Genomic DNA, 17,902 nt, shown 5'->3' on the forward strand with positions numbered 1-17,902 from the left:
TTTGTGGGCTGAAGAGGTCAGGCAAGGAGTCAGGGAAGTACTGTTCTGTTGCTTGGAAACAGCTTTCCTAATGGAAGGTAATTTAAAGTGGCTATCCAAAAGGCCTCGGAGGATGTGAACACTGGAAGACATGTAAGCAGTCATTTGCCAATACTCTCATTTTACACAGAGGAAGCTGAGACACCCCCAGCCCTACCTCCACCCCCTACCGCCAGAGACCAAATGCTAGATGAATGAATGCAGTTAAGCTGCATTCATTCAGTATTTATTGAGTGCCCACTGCATGCAAAGGCATAGCAGAGGCTACAGTCATGCAAAACAGCAGGCAAAGTGACAGTAATTCTCAAAGGGCACATGCTGTCTAGTAAGAAACTGAACTGTGTCAAAGCAGCTCAGGAGCAGGGCTGTGATGGCAAAGTTGTGGGACCCACTGGTGGTTATAATCTGGGTTACTAGTCCTTCCACTTACCCTTGAAAATACAAGAATTAAAAGAGTTAATCACAGGTTAGTTATTTCTGCTTGGTGAGTAATGAGGGTGGAAGAAGTCACTACCACCCACAGTGCCCGGTCATCCCATCAGATCTCCAGGCACGAGATGCTGAAGAAATCTTTACTGTGTCCACTCAAGGGAAGGTGACGTGGCCTGAATTATTGTGAAGTGGAAACACTGCGGGTTGGTATTAGGACAACACAGACAGGGCTGGGGGAAAGTATCACCTTCAGGGTTGTTTTTGGTTTGTTTGTTTTTTTTTTTTCCCTGCTTCTAATTGAGTTATTTTATAAATGTCCCTCTAACAAATTCAGAAAAGGGGGAACTTCCATAGCCACAGCCCAATCTTAGGAAGACAATGACATGGGGTTTTTACTCCCAAGGAAGCCTAACAGGAAAAGCTAACCAAAGGGGTGAAAATACATTTATCTTCCTGAAAATGAAGGCACACTCCTGGAGAAATTGCCGAAGACAGGAAAAAAGTCACAGCTGTAGATAAACAGGAACTGGTTTTGCAATCCCAGGAGAGGAGAGATTTCCAATTCTGTGCTTTCTGGATGCCTGGCAGGAGTCTGAAGTAATCTATTTCTCATTGTTTGTAGAATCTCCAAAGTCGGTCCTGAAAGTGGCCTCATTGCCTCAGTCCCCCGTTCGTGCCCTGAGCATCTGTGTGCTCCCAGCACAGCTTGAAATTAGTGTACTTTTTCATCTTTGTCTTTAGTTTTTCAACAAACCAGGAGAGACCCCTGGGGACCAGAAGGGCCTGAGCACTGGACTGATGTCGGGAGCCTGAGGCGGGGCTTCATTATCCTGGCCCGGCCTGGCTTTGCATGCAGAGAACAACCTGTCCCTAGAGAGGAGTTTTAAAATAATAATATGTAGTGTGAGATGAGATCATAGATATGAAAGCTCTTCTTTGAAGTTAAAAAATTATCAGCCTGCAAATGGGCAGTACTGAGATTACTTATTAATGAATGTATTTGATACTGTCTTTGTCCAGCTCCTAGGCAGATTTGCATGCATTCGTTTAAAAACACAATCATCAGCGTTGTGGGTTATAGACTAACATAGAAATCTAATGACTAATAAACACTAATACTTACACAGCTGTACAGAGGAGGCCACATGGCCGATCTATTTCATCACCAACCGAAAGGAATTAAAAATTGATATCACAAGAGACTCTCTTCCTTCCCTACAGTATGAGAGACAAAGGAATGCCTGGGGGTGGGGGCAGGGGATGCTCTTCCCTCTCCTGCCTGCTAAGTGTCAAAAAGGATAGGAACTCCCAACGGAGCCCTCCCAACCCGGCAGTCACAAATTACTTAGCAAACACCAGCTCGGGAAAGGTGAGTGTTGAATAGCATTGTGAGGTGACCTGCTAAGGAATTTTTAAGCAGAAGGGCTATAGAGTTTAGCATACAATCCTATGGTCTTGCAATATATGACTCACTAACCGTTGTTGTGTTTGACATTCCTTGTCAAGTGGGGAACAGCACGGGTATCCCCAGCACCTAGCATAATGCCTGGCACAAAGCAAGTGTTCAATAAGTATTTTGTAAGATGAATGAATAATTGGAAAACTTGAATCTGTTCAGCAGCCAGTTCAGTGCCACAAAATCCCAATCTCCCCATCACCATACATTCTTCATAGGCCACTCTGGCGTCCTCTGATTCACACCTATAAAATTCTGAACTGCACAATGATGGGAATGTAGAGCTCAAGATATAACAAAAGTGCTGGAAGGTCTAGAGGCCTATTGTGGGTCCACTGCCTTGTTCTCACTTTCCCCACCCAGCACCATGTTGCAAGCTTAGTATGGCCACCGTGCACTCTGTAAAGGTGGGGTCCTGCCCCACTCTGCCTTTGACCCATCTGAGGATTTGACACGTATGCCTTCTGTGCAATCCCACCCAACAAGCATTTTTAAGAATCCAACTGCATATGTTATGCCATGCCAGGCGCAGTGGAGAAGAGCAGAAATTAGAAAATATGACCCCTGATCTCAAGAGCTAAGGTTATCGTAAGGGAAACTCTGCATTATTCTTTACTTATTCTACAAGTGTTTGTTGGGCATTATGTGCTAAGTACTGTTCTAAGTGCTGGGGATTCAATGTGAAGAACTTCCCTGCTCTTATGATGCTGATAGTCCAAACGGAGAAGACAAAAAGTAATCATACAGACAGATACATGATACAAATTCAGATAAGTCCTGTTAAAATGAAATGGGTCATGGAGAAACTATTTTATCTGAGATCTTAATAACAAGACTTGAGAACAGACCTCCAGCCAGAGGGAAGAGCAAGTTCAAAGTCGTGCAGGTGGGAACTCAAACTTGAAGAGTTCAGTAATACTGGCTGTCTGTTCACACCATGCCCTTCACAATTTCCCTTTGGGAGCAGACATGGGGTTGGATGTAAGACAATCTACCTTAGGGAAGCTACAGCATCCTACATGGTCACTAAATTTGACTAGATTTGTTCAATTCCTTTGGAGGAGGTAAAGCCCACGTCTTCTCCTGCAGAGCTCTTTTTGGATTGAGCGGTGAAAAATCGATAAGATCCACAGACAGGCACTCAGGAACCACAGAAGGCTGCAGGTAGTAGGTGACTTTGGGAAATGACACTGAAGCTGCCACTACAGTATAGAAAGAATCTGGGATGAGTGTTAGGAGCAGTGGCCATTTCCTCCATGCAGGTGATGTTTTTGCAAAAGGGAGCAACGCTTTGATCTGTGTAGGATGGGAGGCATTTTCCAAATTCCATCTAGGACAACATGGTATTCTGTGTGGCTCTCAGTTTCTGTGAAGCAAGAAGCAATGAAATAAACCACATGGAAGAACAAGAAACAAGAAGAATTGGTGCTCCCTACAATCCCACAGAGGCAGGTTAGTTCACATCAAGACAGGGATCCAATCGGCTCGCTGAAGACAGAGGTACCAGGTGAGCACAAGGAGGTCACACTTTGATGTGTATTTGTTTGAGCCATTTTTCAAAATTATTTCACATCAGAGACTCTTTGTACAAGCTTGCAATCATCCTGATATAAGATGTTTATTGAATGGTATAAAATATAATGCACATCAGTGAATCAGTCGTGGTTTCTCTACAAGGGGGTATCATTAGTAAGACTTCTGTTGATAATATAATCATAATCCCTCCCTCTAAGGATTAAATTTTAAATGTATCCTTTCAGCAAAGGCACGATGAATTGAAAAAAAGAAGAAAAAAAGGTGATACAATGACGTCTTCTAAAATGAAAGACTTATTAAACCCTCACCTGGGTTACACAGTTCTCACTAACAAGCTTAAGCATCGCTTTCGTTCTATGTGATTTATTTTCATGGGAGCTAATAGACTGGTGGGGGGTTTCCACCATTTATTTGTGAAGCAGCAAACCGTGTTGTGATTCTTAGATCAGACACAGGGAGGCAGCAGTGAGCCAATGAGGCGTCTAAGCAATGGCAACCGCTGAAAGTTTGACTCTGGGTGTTGAGAAGCAGCCTGGCTGTTTAAAATCATTTACACGAACAGAAACACTTTTTTTTTTAGAAGGCTTTAGGGACCCCTGAGCGGCTCAGTGGTTGAGCGTCTGCCTCTGGCTCAGGTCGTGATCCCAGGGGCCTGGGATCGAGTCCTGCATGGGGCTCCCTGTGAGGAGTCTGCTTCTCCCTCTGCCTATGTCTCTGCTTCTCTGTGTTCTGTGTCTCTCATGAATAAACAAAATCTTTTTTAAAAAAGAAGACTTTAAACATTAGAAGAATCTACTGTTGTAGCTTATGTTTTCTGTTCCCTGTTAGTGCTTGATTTCCTTACCTCCCAAATGTTTTTTGCTTTTCCTACTGACGATTTTCTGTTTTAAGATTTTTCTTATTTCTAAGGCATCTCCACACCCAACGTGGGGCTCGAACTTACCACCCTGAGATCATAAGTTTCTTATGCTGTACTACTGAGTGAGCCAGTGGATCAGGATGTCCCTAGCCCAATAGCCCAGAAAGCAAGCTCCCTGAGGTGCACAAGTAACAAGGATCGCCTCCTGGGGGAGCCTCCTGACAGCGCCCCTCAGGGAAAATTGGTTTCCAAGGGCGCCTCCTTAAAGGAGAGAACACAGGGCACTTCCTCTTCCTCCCCGAAGAGGAGTCTTCTCATTCCTGCCCGTCTGAGAACTGACTGGGCACCGCAGACTGGTACCACAGCCAGTCTGTCTTTAACCCCCAAAGTGAGGGTGAGAGAGACGCCTGGAAGCAAAGGATGGGGGTGTTTACTGAGAGCAGGCTGGTGGAGCCCAAGGGGATATTGGGAATGACACCCCAGCAAAAGGGAGGGGCTGGGCTCACTCCCCACGTGGCTCTGGAGCAGCCTGCAAGGAGCACCCAGGACAGTCCTCCCTTGCTGCGCCTCACAACAGGCCTTTGTTAGGCCGGCAGGCTGGAGTTTATTTTTAGGCTCCTCCCAGGCTGCCCTGCTGGCTCTGGCCCTGGGCTTCCCCTCGCCCAGCTGTTGCTTCTGCTTGCCCAATCCCTGGCCCAGCTGTTGCTTCTGCTTGCCCAATCCCTGGCCCAGCTGTTGCTTCTGCTTGCCCAATCCTTGACCCACGGGGCGGGGGCTGTGCTTCCCTCTGCCCTTGTCTGGTGTGACAAGCCACAGGAGTGATGGTAGCTGGGGAAGGTGGCACCTGGGCTGAGGTCCCTCCTTGTACCCACATCCCCGTGCCCAGCCCAGCCCCAAAGAGGCCAGCCTTCCCTCATCTCACTGTGGACCTCCAACCCAGGCCTGTCTTTCTTTTCTTTCTTTCTTTCTTTCTTTCTTTCTTCTTTCTTTCTTTCTTTCTTTCTTTCTTTCTTCTTCTTTCTTTTCTTTTCTTTTTTCTTTCTTCTTTCTTTCAGGTTTTATTTATTTATTCATGAGAGACAGAGACATAGGCAGAGGAGAAGCAGGCTCCCTGTGGGGAGCCCCATGGGGGACTTGATTCCAGGACCTGGGGATCATGACTTGAGCCAGGGGAAGACACTCAGATTCCCAGTGAACCACCCAGATTCCCCAACCCAGGCATTTCTAAATCGCAGCCTCCCTGACTAACAGGGGTGGGTGGCCTGATTGCCTAGAGCATCCTGAAATGCTAGGCCCTCCTTACTGCTCTTTGAGGATGGACCCTTTCTCCCAGGGTCATCAAGGGGAAGGACACAGCCTAGAATGAAACTCTAAAGCCTGCCCTCCTTTCTGGGCGCCTACACCCGCAGACTATATCTTATGGAAAGGGTTCCTGGACGGGTCATATTTTAAATTGTTTTCTTCCTTCCAGTGTTGTCTCTCTGGACAAATCCAGGCGTAATTTTACACTTCTGATGTTTTGAGCATGGTTGTAGCCCTACTGAACCTGCAACTGCAAGCTTCCCTGTGTGTATTTTTTAAATCTGCACAGAAGCAGAGATTGCCTATGGGAAATAGGCAATTTGCGTTTGTGTTTTTAATTTCTACCCTTCTGCATTGTTTTTACCTTTTCCCAAGACATGAATTATTTCATCATGTTTGAAAAGGAAAGAATGAGGACAGCTCTATGCAAAGTCAGGGCCTTTGCCATGTTGGATACACCCTCTGCCAGAAAAGCACAGCAGGTTTTTTCTCTTCCATTCTTAAAAATATGCTTCAATTCTTGCTTCTACTGTTGTAGTCTCCTTTGCTAAAAGAATATAAGTGCCAGTCCTGTCCTGAGGGCTTCCTAGTTGCCCAGCGTCCTGCCCGCCCTCCCATCCCCCATCCCCACACACTGCATTTTTCCTCTTTTTCAGAAGCATGATGCTATCAGGCCCAAGAATTGGCCAGGGAGGAACTCACTACAGACAGGACCACTCAGAAAGACGGTAAGATAAATCCACGTTGTATATGATACTTTGAAAAGCAAATTGTCAGGAGAGTAGGAGAGAACTGGCTCCTCTTTATTTTAACACTTTGTCCTTTGATTTGCATTCTCTCTGTAATCCATTCAGCCTCTAAACACTCCCTGAACACCCACCCTGTGCTTGGCTCTCTGCAGTTCCTGGATTACCAAGGGAGGGAGCCACACCCTGCACCCAGAGGACCACACATTCTGTGTGGGATACAGCTAAGTGGTGAGTGGGTGGGGGCCACAGAGCCCCGAGCCTTGCCCGGTCCTTCCAGGTGCTGGAAGGTTCTCAGGAGAAGGAGATGCCTGAGCTGAGTCTTAATGGACTAGTTGGCCACGCAGAAAATGAGAAAGGCCATTCCCCAGGTGGGAAACATGGCATAGTGACAGGGTCCTTCTGTCATTGAGCTTTTCTATACATCATGGCCCCATTATTGAGCTTTTCTATACATCATAGCCCCATTCTGAACACTTGGCATGTGTCCTACACTTAGTTCTCACAACCCTGTGGGGCAAGTGCTCTTATGACTTCATTTTATTTTTTTTTAAGATTTTATTTATTTATTCATGAGAGACACACACACAGAGAGAGAGAGAGAGAGAGAGAGAGAGAGAGAGAGAGAGAGAGGCAGAGACACAGGCAGAGGGAGAAGCAGGCTCCATGCAAGGAGCCCAATGTGGGACTCAATCCCGGGACTCCAGGGTCACACCCTGGGCAGACGATGGGCACCAAACCACTGAACCATCCAGGGATCCCTTATGACTTCATTTTATTTATTTATTTTTTAAAGATTTTATTTATTCATTTATGAGAGACAGAGAGAGAGAGGCAGAGACACAGGCAGAGGGAGAAGCAGGCTCCATGCAGGGAGCCGGACGTGGGACTCGATCCCGGGTCTCCAGGATCACGCCCTGGGCTGCAGGAGGCGCCAAACCGCTGAGCCACCCGGGCTGCCCATGACTTCATTTTAAAGCTCAGGTCCCTGAGGCACAGAGGATGGAGTGATTTTTCTTTTCTTTTTTTTTTTTTTAAATAGTTTTTTTTTTTAATTTTTATTTATTTATGATAGTCACATAGAATGAGAGAGAGAGAGAGGCAGAGACACAGGCAGAGGGAGAAGCAGGCTCCATGCACCGGGAGCCCGACGTGGGATTCGATCCCGGGTCTCCAGGATCACGCCCTGGGCCAAAGGCAGGCGCCAAACCGCTGCGCCACCCAGGGATCCCGATGGAGTGATTTTTCAAGGTCACGCACCGAGTGAGTGGTGCAGTCAGGATTTGAACTGAGGGAGTCTGGCTTCAGAGCCCTTGCTCTAACCCCCAATGATCCTCCAGTTTGGGTCATTCTGGAAGTGAGAAGTGGCTGGAACAGAGTTGCAGAAGCTGGGTGGAAAGGTGGGCAAAAGCCACAGGATGCTAGGGGGCCCAAATTTTATACTGATAATGGGGAGATGATTGGAAACAATGGGGAGTTGTTATCAGATTTGGGTTTTAGAGAGATCTGTGTTTCTGGAAGGATTGGTGGGGCAAAGCTAGGGCAGCAGTAAGGTGGCTGTGAGCCATCTGATGCAAATGAGGCTGTCAAGCCAGGTGGAGAAGGCAGATGAATCTGAGCTCTACTGAGAAGACAAGGTCTGATGCTCAGCACCCAGTTTAGGTGACTGGATGGGGGGGGGCTCTGCTCAGGTATGCTGGGAAAACGGCAATAATAAGATCAGCCTGTGAAGGAAGAGGAGGAGCCAACAGGGGCCTCCATGTGGACAGAAGGACCCTAATTAGGTCAGTGGCCGGAGGATTGGAAAGGAGGAAGCATGTGCCAGAGATCATTTTAAAGCGGGAATTCTTTACTTGGAAAGAACTCAAGGGGTTTGTAAACTTGTAGGGAGGAAATATCATATCTTTATTTTTACTTTTCTCTTACTAAAATGTGTTTTATTCTCTGATGATTAATATAAGAACACTACTGCAGCAACGTTAGCAATATTTATGGCTTTGTCCTTAACAGAAATTACAGATTTTTCACATCACGTTTCACCGAGAATCTGAGTATTGTTTGTGTTCATCACTACTTGAAAATGATGGTAATTAGACCTGACATTGGATCTGAGTATTTAATAGTATATTAGTGCATTATTACATGTGTTACCATACCAAAACTTTTTATAACTTTGGAAACTATATTTTCAAAAAATTATTCCTTTTGTGACCCTTTGTATTGTTTCATGCTCTAAAAAGCATTATTCTTGAAGCAATCCAAAGTCTTCCCCACACAGTCAAGAGGTTTCATGGTTCAAAAAAAAAAAAAAAAAAAGGTTAAGAACACCTAACTGAAAGGTAAATAAGTAATGCTTGTTAATGATTGGCGATGAGATGGGATCCCTGGGTGGTGCAGCGGTTTGACGCCTGCCTTTGGCCCAGGGCGCGATCCTGGAGACCCGGGATCGAATCCCACGTCGGGCTCCCGGTGCATGGAGCCTGCTTCTCCCTCTGCCTATGTCTCTGCCTCTCTCTCTCTCTCTCTCTCTCTCTCTCTCTCTCTCTCTCTCTCTGTGACTATCATAAATAAAAATTAAAAAAATTAAAAAAAATGATTGGCGATGAGGTGTGAGGGGGAAGGAGGAAAGCGTGGAGTCTTCAAGAGTACCTTAGCAATCAACGGTGGCACCTTCTACCTGGAGAACATGGGTAAGGAGAGGTTTAGGAAGGATGTGAAGGAAGATCTTCATTTGTGAAGGTGTTAGGTACAAGACGCAGTTGGAGCTTTCTAGTGGCAAGCTGGAAATGTGGCTACAAAGTTCAGGAGCAACCGCGGGAATAGAAATCTCATTGCGGAGTCCACAGCAGAGATTTGTGAGAGAGCAAACAGGCGCATCCAGGAAGAGTGTGTGAGATGGGAGACCAGTGGTCTGAGCTGGAGCCTGGGGTACACTGGCAGGGAACCCAGGAACCCAGGAAGCAAAGGAGGCAACAAAAGAGACCGAGATCAAGTGGTCCAAGGGGAAGGAGGTGAATGGGGAGAACTGGCCATGGGGGCCAGAACAGAAAGGATGCAGAAGAGGGTGGTGAAGACATTGGCAGAGGCAGCGGAGAGGCCTCATTAGATGAGGACTAATCCGAAGCCAGAGGCCAGCAGTGGCAAGTCTAGGGGACAATTCCCAAAAGCTGCAAGAAACCAGATCTCAATGCAATGAGGAATGAGGAAGCGGAGGCCCTATATCTGAGCTTGTCTTTCAAAACATTTAATGAGGAGAGAGGGCAAGAGTCAGGAAGCCTCTAAAACAGAGGAAGGCAGGGGGTGAGGGACAGAGTCAAGGAATGACACTTTTGAGCATGCTTGTTGTGTGACAGGGAAAAGCCAGCAAGGAGCAGGAACATGCTCATCCATCAGTGGGGAGAGAGAGTCGCTGGAAGAGGTGAGTGAGTAGGGTCAGAGGCCAGGGGCCATCAGTGTACAGATGCAGGGAATGAGAAGGGCCATCCACTCCCCTTCTGAGACAAAGGATGGTATGTACAAGAGAACACACAGATCCATCTGGGAGAGGTGAGAAGGAAAAGCCAAGGCATTCCCTCATTCCTGTTTTCTCCTGATGGAAGTAGGTCCAGGCTTGTGTGCCTGTTCAGGAGGAGGGCCTGTTTAAGAAAAAACACACAATTTACAAAATCAAAGTGAGGGACAAAGTGGATATTGTTTAGAATGAGAAAAGAAATCACACAAATTATATGATTTATATTTGTTAACTGGCATGTCCCTACAATACTTTATTTTCCCCTACACATATGGCTATAGACTCTGATCATCTCTAAAGTGAAAATAACTTTGTAATATTTTCTAAAGAGAGAGTAGAAGAAGAATTCAATTATTTCTTCTCATGTGCTTGGTTTAAATTTATTTCTCTACTATTGATGGGTGGGATGCATAAAGCTCGCAACTTCACACACAGACCACCTGCTGTTTGTGGTACTGCTATGGGGTTCTGGTCTGCAAATGCAGGAATTACAATTCTCTCTAATGTGATTCCCATTAAAAAAGAAAAAAACAAGTTTAAAGTGTGTCTTAGCTTAAGCTGCTATAACAGAATAGCCTAAACTGGGTGGCTTAAACAACAGACATTTATTTCTCACAAGTCTAGAGACCATGAAGTCTGAGATTAGGTGCCAGCAGGGTCAGATTCTGGTCAGAGCCCTCTTCCTGTCTTGCAGATGGCTGCCTTCTCACTGTATGCTCACATGGCAAAGAGAAAAAGAGCAAGGTCTTCAGTCTCTTTCTCTTTTTTTTAAAGATTTTATTTATTTATTCATGAGAGACACACAGAAAGAGGAAGAGACATCAGTGGAGGGAGAAGCAGGCTCCGTGCGGAGAGGCTGATGTGGGACTTGATCCCAGGACCATCACGCCCTGAGCCAGAGGCAGAAGCTTAACCACTGAGCCACCCAGATGCCCCACATTCCTGTTTTTATGTTATCAAGCCAGTCAGGGATCCCTGGGTGGCACAGTGGTTTGGCGCCTGCCTTTGGCCCAGGGCACGATCCTGGAGACCCAGGATCGAATCCCACGTCAGGCTCCCGGTGCATGGAGCCTGCTTCTCCCTCTGCCTGTGTCTCTGCTTCCCTCTCTGCATCTCTCATGAATAAATAAATTAAAAAAAAAAAAAAGCCAGTCAGTTAGATTATTTTCCAGTGGCTCTTAGGACTCAGATCATGTGTCATTCAGACTTACACTTTGGATCACACCCTGAGCTGAAGGCAGATGCTCAACCACTGAACCACCCAAGTGCCCCTCTTCCGTCTCTTCTTAGAAGGGCACTCACTCCATCATAAGGATCCTACCCTCATGACCACATCTAAACTGAGTTAGAAGGCCCCATCTCTCAATACCATCATGTTGGGTGTTAGGACTTCAACATATAAAGGGGGGAAAGTCACATAAACATTCAATCCATCAAAATGCATTAATAATTATTAATGTTGCATTATCTAGTATGTTGCTGACAGGGAAGGATTGCTGCCTTGACTATGCCTTGAGAACCAAATCCTCTACTTATAATTTTATACATCAAAGGATTACAAGAACTTTCCAACTTTCCAGAAGACCAACTTCTGGCTCTGTACATTTCAAACGCTGGTATCCTCTCTACCCCCGCGCATCTGCTGTCACCCTATATGGGACACATTCCCTTCACCAGGTCCTACCCTGCACCTATGGCACGCGCAGTGGGTGGTAGGAGGCCTGGAAGCTGCCTCTACACTGTGATGGCCAGCAGTGACTGAAACTGGTGTGGAAGTGACCAAACACATAGATGTTCCCCACTAAACTCATACTAAATGTGTCTCCAACTTTATTTCCTTAGCTGAATCCCCAGATCCCCAAAGCCACCTCAATGCTACGTAATATTGACATCTTAACCAGTGCAATTAAAATATCTTATTTTAGGGGCACCTGGGTGGTTCAGTCGGTTAAGTGTCTGCCCTCAGCTCAGATCATGATCCCAGGTCCTGGGATCAAGCCCCACTTTGGGCTCCCTGTCAGCTGGGAGCCTGCTTCTCCCTCTCCCTCTGCCTCTGCTCCCCCTGCTTATGCTCTCTCTCTCTAATAAAAAATAAAATCTTTTAAAAATTATCCTACTTAAAAAAAATATGTATCTTACTTTCGCAAACTTGATAAAAGCACCACATGAACACATTGCTAGGGCCTGTCTGAGGGCCCAGGAAGTGAGTGACTTCACCAAGCAAGGGGCATTCCCTTCAAGGTGATTCTATCTCTGCCTCGAGGGCACAGGCTGTGAAGGAGAGAGGTGAGAGCAATGATGAGACAGCTATTTAAACTAGCTGACTATTGTGTAGTGTCTATCAGGGGATATGTTACTTGTGTAGTAAGTCATTTAATCCTCTTAATGGCCCTGTGATATTGGTACTATGAAAATCTTCCTTTTACAGATAAGGAAACTGAGTCATAGAGACATTAAGCAACTTGTCCAGCGCCACACATATAGTAAGTGCCAGACCTAGGATTTGAATCCAGGCAATCCGGCTCATACTTGTACCCAGTATAGGAAGCAGCCTCTCCACAGCATAGCTCACAACCTCCACTCCCTTCCTAGGATTCTATAGGCCCACCTATAACTTTCTGACAGTATATATTTTACTTATTTGCCTATTTTCCATTCCTTGCTACTAAAATATAAACTCTCTGAGGGCAGAGCTGTTTATTTTCCTCACTGCTGTATCCCTACACCTGCAATATTGCTTAGCCCACAGTGGATATATAGTAAATATTTTCTGTTTTTTATAAATTCTTTTTTTTAAGATTTTATTTATTTATTCATGAGAGATACACAGAGAGAGGCAGAGACACAGGCAGAGGGAGAAGCAGGCTCCATGCAGGGAGCCCGATGCGGGACTCAGTTCCAGGACCCGGGATCATGACCCTGAGCTGAAAGCAGATGCTCAACCACTGAGCCACCCAGGTGCACCTATTTATCATAAATTCTTTAGTATTCTTCTAAACTTTTTTTAAAAATATTTTATTTATTTATTTGAAAGAGAGAGAGCATGAATGAGGGAGGAAGGGAGGAGGGACAGAGGGAGAGGGAGAAGCAGACTCCCTGCTGAGCAGGGAGCCCAGATATGGGGTTCCATCCCAGGACCCTGAGATCATGACCTGAGCTGAAGCCAGATGCTTAACCAACCGAGCCACCCAGGCACCTCTATTCTTCTAAACTCTTAAAGAGGTAATCTATTTGGAGGGAAAAAAAAGAAGTAATCTATTTGGAAAACTGCAAAAGAAAGTGAAAATAAGAAATACATACCAAAAAATGGGGAAATTTTGGCCCACATGAAATCCAGGGTGGGGGAATGAATCTTACTATTTTTAATATATATAATGTTTTCAATAGAGCTCTGTTCTAAGTGTCTGTGATTCGTGTTATCCAGTTCCATGTGTCTCACATCAGGTTGGTTATACAAGCAATCAATTAGGAGTGATCAGATGGTCTTGAATTGCAGGTCCTCTTGAGTGCCCGGTTGAAGTATGAAATTCAAAATTTGTATTAGCACCTGAACTGCATGATTATGTGTTATGTGATTTTCTCCAGTAAAACTTGGGGCCAAAGAAAACAGATGGATCCAAAGTTGAGGATTTGTTGACTGGCTGTGCCATTAAGTCAAAGGTAAAGAGCTTGTATCTGATGAGAATGTCCTTCAAACCAAGAGGGTTGGAGGCTATTAGTTGGGGAGGTTGAAGGCCAGATGCCTTGGCAAGACTGAAAATGAGGGGAGTGGGTACCTGAGGGGCTCAGTCGGTTAAGCAGCTGACTCTCAATTTCCGCCCAGGTCATGATATCAGGGCCCTGAGATTGAGCCCCATGTCAGACCCCAAGCTCAGCAGGGAATCGCTTCAGGATTCTGTTTCTTGCTCTGCTCCTCCCCCTGCTCGCTCTCTCACTAAAATAAATAAATAAATCTTAAAAAAAAAAAAGACTAAGATGGGAGGGATGGTGGTTAGGGGAGGAAGGGTATAGGGTTGAGGTCAGAGTGGAATTTCAAAGTTTAAGATGCCAGAGGTGAAACAGTTCTAGGTGATGACAAGGTCTTGTAACAGGATAGGAGATATTGATGACAAGTGAACAGAGCTCTCAAATGAGTCATAGGATATGAGAAAATTCGATATTATATGAGGTAGGCACTAATGCGTAAGTTTATTAGCTTGAGCAATGATTTGTAAACTGTAAAGCCAGTCTTAAATATCATATAGTATTTAAATATCACCTTCTCTAATAATCTACTTTTGATTGACAATACTTTATTTCTGATCTTTCTAAAATAATAATCCTCCCCAAATTAACAAACCAGGATACTAGCATTATCTCAATTCAGTAGGCTTATAAAGTCAGGGCTGTTTTGCTTGTTGAAGAATTAATTCTGTTCATTTGCAGATAAACACACACCAAAGAAGTATTACTTCATAGCTCCAGATTAAGTCCCTTTTAAGATGATACTGAAGAATCCATATTTCATTGGGTGTTCCAAATATCATAGAACATCTGTAGTCTCCAAAAGTGCACATTTTAAGGCTACAAGACCCTCAATAAATGCATAAATATAATGTTAAACAATGGTGTGGGATGGATAAAAGCACTTATATCTCCCAGACACCCTGTCCATGAAGAGCTCCCATTACCAATATAACCGGCTGATTTTCCAAGAAACAAAAAACTTTACTAGGTATTCTCCAGTGGCTTTTAAAAAAGATAATAGAAGCTTGAAATTGGATGTAATGTCCAACGAGGAGTAAGATTTCCACTTCTTTCTCTATCAGGTGCAGCTGGGGATAGGCAAAGAAATGTTTTGTTTTGTTTTTCAGGCTTTTTCATCCAGTACTTAGCCTGAAACATTAAAGAATGATATCAGAAATCCCAGATCAACTGTAGCCAGTGAGGAAATTGATTTTAGTTTAAGAGTATTCATCGTAAAAGAACCAATTTGTATGTTCATTAAATTCACCTGAAATGATAAGAAGTCTTAAAGAAGTCTTTCAAAGTGGGGGTTTTGTGAAAGGCTTTTGCCCTTGCACCCTTTTTTTTCTTTTAAGATTTATTTATTTATTCATGAGAGACACAGAGACTTAGGCAGAGGGAGAAGCAGGCTCCCTACGGGGAGCCAGATGTGGGACTTGATCCCGGATCCTGGGATCATGCCCTGACCCTAAGGCAGATGCCCAACCCCTGAGCCACCCAACTTTTTTTTTTTAGACTTTATTTATCTATTCATGAGAGACACCAAGAAAGAGGCAGAGACATAGGCAGAGGGAGAAGCAAATTCCCTGCAGGGAGCAGGATGCAGGACTCAATCCCAAGACCCTGGGATCATGACCTGAGCTGAATGCAGACGCTCACCCACTGAGCCATCTAGGCATCCCACCATTGCACACTTTCTAACCAGGGAGTAACTGAGCAATTTCTTCTCTTCCTGCTTTGGAGGGAAGATGGACAGGACCTGGGTAGTGTAGAAGTTAGAAGTGAAGGAATCCATGCGCCAGATCCTACATGTGAAGTAATTTTTAGATATTTTATGGAGCTAGGGAAACAATTTTGCCCTTTCCATTTTTCCCCTACTGAGTCTTCCATATCTCCAAGACAGATGGAGCACATGTAACAAAACCAACCAAATGCAGAGAATGCAATCTGGGATATTAAAAATAAAATCTTTTCCAAATCTTCACAGGCTCCTTTAAAAACACTTCTACCCAAGTGCTAAAGCAGCTAACAGAGGTGTCTAAAAATGGAAAGAAGAGGTGCCCCAAGGGTTCTTTTTTAAAAACCAGTCAGCATTAATATTTACTTCTCAGGAAGGGCTCTATATACAATCAGCAAATATGACCAAATTTAGTCATATGTGGATTGAAGATGAATATATCCTAGAGAGCTCTCCATTAAGAATCTTTAAATATAACAATGTTGAATCCAATCCAGAACTAAGGCAAACGAGCAAATGCAGCTAATACCCAAGTATAATGTTAATATTTCAACTGGCTCCAAATAAACATTCAGTAACATTATATTATTCAAAGAAATCAGTAAAGAAAATATGATTAGCTGGATTTTGACATTGTATTGTTTGCCCTAAGTATAAACTCCTTATTAGACACCTTGTAGCTTATATTTTACATTTTCATAGTATTTTAATATTATATTTTCTTAATATTTAAATGTAGGAACCTATCAATCGTGGCTCCTGGGTTTTTAATTTTCTATGTAATTTCAGATTTTCTAGGGGTAGATTAACCTCACAAAATTGTGTTCAGATATCACTATTCCATTCCATCATCCAAAGAATACATCAATATTCAATTAAATGTAAATAAAATTAATTTTTTTCTCCTTTTTTCCACCGGGGTGTATAAGTAAATTGTTTGAAATGTATTACTGATGGAAATTAAATGTAAATTACTTCTTAGTTTGTGGAATCTCTGTGTACTGGAAACTTATCTAGGTGCTGGGGATACTAGCCATGAACAAGGCACAGTCAGGCTAATGGGGGGGGATTGGGGGGTGGAGAAGACTGGCAACAGCTCTGTAAATAAGCAAATGAATGAATAAGACCATTTCAGACAGTGTTGAGTACTGTGAAGGAAAGGAAATTTGCTAATGGTATAGAGGGTGCTGAGAGAGGGTGAGGGGCAGGTTGGTTGCGGAATTGGAGGCAGTCATGTTTGGATCCCTGGAGGGGAAGGAGCCAGCAATGCAAAGAGCTGGGGGTGGGGATGGGGTACCTTCTGGCAAAGGAAACGACTAATGCAGGAAGGAGCTGGGTATGCTCCTATGACAGAAGTGTGGCCAGTGGGGCTGGACTTCGGGGAAGAGTAGTGAGGGATGAGATGCGGGTGTTAGGCAGAGCCAGCTTTTGTAGTAAAGATTTGGAGTTTATTCTAAGAGTGAGAGGAAGCCATAGGAACTGACTGCATACTTTTAAAGATCACTCTGTCTCCTGCGAGGCAAATGGATGGGACAAGGGCAGGAATGGAAGCAGGGAGACCAGCTGGATTGATGAGAGAGTCTAGGAGAGCCACAATGGTGACCCCAAGTGGGCTGCTAGCAGTGGCCCTAGTGGAGATGGTGAGAAGTGTTCAAATTCAAAATATATTTTAGAGATACAACCTAAAGGACTTGCTGGTAGTTAACTGCATTTTCCCAAACTAAGTTCTCTCTCTTGAGCCACATTTCCAAAGCTTTTCTGAAACAATTTTATGTTCTGAGCTCCTTGCTCTTACCTCCCTATGCGTATGCATGTAAATGCATGCACACCATTTAGGCCTCAGGAAAATGCCACCCGTCCCCCAAACCTCTTAAATCACAGTTGGTCCAAAGGGCTTATCTAGCCTTCCTTCCAATGCATCAAATAGAGATCAGCTGCTTTTCTGTCTGCAGATCTCAGAAATGACTCTCTACACTGCCTTTCCTAGGTCTTGTCACCTTACCATCCATACCCTCCGACAGACTCCTAGGGACATTCCCAATCATTTCATATTTGTCCATGACTTTTCAAAAGCCCAAGACTTCTGCCCCCCTCCCCCCCGGGGGATTTTCCTAGAAGCTACAGCAGCCCTGGCAACATTATCAAGGCCCAGCTCAATGCTGGGGTCTTCACCAGCCTCAGTTATGTCACAAAGTGCCATCCTACATCTGGGAAAACCAGGAATGTAGACAATGTTTGCAAATTGTGAAACAGTACCCACCTGGGTTTTCAGTCAGGTGAAACTGGGCTCTTAACCTCTTGCTTCTCCAGGAACTGTGGCCCCAAGAACTTGGTTAAGCATCATAATTAGAATACAACTCTTGGAGGCATCTGGGTGGCTTAGTCAGTTGAGCATCCAACTCTTGGTTTCAGTTCAGGTTATGGAGTCAGCTTGTCCTTCTCCCTCTGCACCCCCCTCCCTCAGCTTGCTCTCTCTCTCTCTTTATATATATATATATATATATATATATATTTTTTTTTTTTAAACCACAACTCTGGAGCCAGATTGCCTGAAATC

The sequence above is a fragment of the Nyctereutes procyonoides genome, unplaced genomic scaffold (assembly GCF_905146905.1).
Source record: "Nyctereutes procyonoides isolate TBG_1078 unplaced genomic scaffold, NYPRO_anot_genome, whole genome shotgun sequence".
In the NCBI taxonomy this organism is placed as follows: domain Eukaryota; kingdom Metazoa; phylum Chordata; class Mammalia; order Carnivora; family Canidae; genus Nyctereutes; species Nyctereutes procyonoides.